The following is a 1,873-nucleotide window of genomic DNA, read 5'->3' on the forward strand; positions in this document are numbered from 1 at the left end:
TCCGGAGTTTTCTGTGTACAGGGGAACAGATAAACAGAAAAGCCTGTCCCTGGCCTCCAGGATCCCAGGTTAGAGCCAATAACTGTGGGGAATGAGGAAGAGGTGCAGTCTGAAGCTTTTCCCAGAGGAACAGCTTTTGTTCCTGGGCTCAGTCTGGGGTAGGGCTTTGCCGGTTGGCTCCCACATGGTATCAATGGCATAATGCCATCTTTCCATAGAATCTGGCAGCTGCCTGCATCCGGTCAGCCCTGGGGGGCAACAAGCCGAGAGCACAGTCAGCCTCTTTACCTAGAAAAACCCCATTCCAATGGGTTTAACAAGGCAGCTTGGGCCCAGAGCTTGCGAAGTTTCCCTCCCCAGGCCAGGACTGCCACCTGCCCTCATGGAAGCACAGAGGGTGAAATCAGGGTGCGTTCCTCAGGCTGACCTAAGCCTTCTGCACATAGTCCTGTCCAGCATTCCTCTGGGCACCCCAAGAACCAAGTAGGGTGCTCTCCCAGGGGGTGAGGGCCCATGACTGGTGTGCTCTTTATAACCGCCATGATTGGAGGCATTCCCAAACATCATTCTCTCACCGACTACAAAGAACTCTTGTTCATGTCAGCAAAGGAATGTGCCAGTCGATTTAGAGATAAGCCTTACCTTCTAGAGTGTTCCAAGCCCCGGGTGTCTGGGCGTGAGGTCAGGGTGTGAGCAGAGGTGAAGGGAACTTGACTTCTAGAAGCGCCTGCCGTGGGGCTCCTGCATGCACCTGGCCTCTCGTCTCAGGGCCCCCTTTATTGGATCCACCCTATATAGACCTAAGGGAATCCTCAGCATCTCCTCCCACTCATCTTCACACACGCTCCAGGGGCAACGTCAGTGCACAGGCCCAGCCCTGGCCCAGTTAGGATACTGGAGCTTGTTAGGTGGGAAGGAGTCCGGCCAGCTCTCCTCATGGTCATGCCTGAGTCAGGGATGAGCCGAGGGCAGTCTGAGTCAAGTTTGCCACTTAAAGCAGATGCAGTGAGCAAATCGTGTGTAAGACAAGGCTTCCCAGGGCTTGGGAGTCTGGAACGTGCAGGGCCAGGGAGCCACACAGGACTCAGCTGCTCTTCTGGTTCTGCCTCAGGCTAGATGGGTGACAGGACCACTTTTTTGACCTCTTAGGACCTCCATTTGCTTCCCCAAAAAACAAAGGTAAAAATATCGCAATACACACTAAACTGCATGAGGGCAGAGACCTTGCATGCCTTGTTGGCTACTGCGGGTCAGTATCTAGAAGAGTTTCTGATACACCACTGGTGCCTGATAAACACTCATTAGTAAACAGATGAGTAAACAGATTAGTAAACATCTGCCAGGCGGGGCAGATGGGAGGATTACATCAGACAACCTGTTTGAATCGTTTAACCCGGTGTCTGGCACATGGTTGGGACCCAGTAGGTGTTAGTACCTGGTAACAACCTGTTTTCTGCTCCACCCACCATGGCCAAGTCAAAGGCTCCACAGGTCCTGAGTTTATTCCTGAAAAGAAGAGGCATTGGCTGACACACAGCCAGAAAATATAAGCCACCTCATTGCAGTTCACCCCCAGACAGTGTGGATGAGGATGAAGCTGGAAAAAATCAAAAGGCCGTCAAATTCAGCTCAAAGTACACTTTTTGCCTTAGTCTCCAACCAGGAGGCTGGTGGGGGCATTGCTTTGTTCCCCTTCCCTGCTCTGGACAAAGTCCTTGCACACAGCTTGGGTTGGCTGCTCAGCTACTCGGATCCTGTGGCCCAGAGCCAAGGACATACACACCTGGCTCTTCTGCTGGGACGGCAGCTCTCCCTGACTGCCCCTGTGAGAGCCAAACTAGCTCCATTTTGTTGTTTACGGCACAAGCCACAG

At 52.9% G+C, this 1,873-nt stretch overlaps 1 protein-coding gene across 1 annotated transcript in view; it reads right to left on the minus strand.

Annotated features, from left to right (window-relative positions):
- NEU2 (neuraminidase 2) overlaps positions 1-1,873 on the minus strand; it is a 14,199-nt gene that overhangs the window by 8,922 nt on the left and 3,404 nt on the right. The window contains exon 2 of the mRNA XM_003785056.3: positions 1,436-1,506. The gene's annotated coding sequence lies outside the window, so the exon portion shown is untranslated. The remainder of the gene's footprint in view (positions 1-1,435; positions 1,507-1,873) is intronic.

Source organism: Otolemur garnettii, unplaced genomic scaffold (genome assembly GCF_000181295.1).
Source record: "Otolemur garnettii isolate 467f Iridium unplaced genomic scaffold, OtoGar3 scaffold00013, whole genome shotgun sequence".
Classification (NCBI taxonomy): domain Eukaryota; kingdom Metazoa; phylum Chordata; class Mammalia; order Primates; family Galagidae; genus Otolemur; species Otolemur garnettii.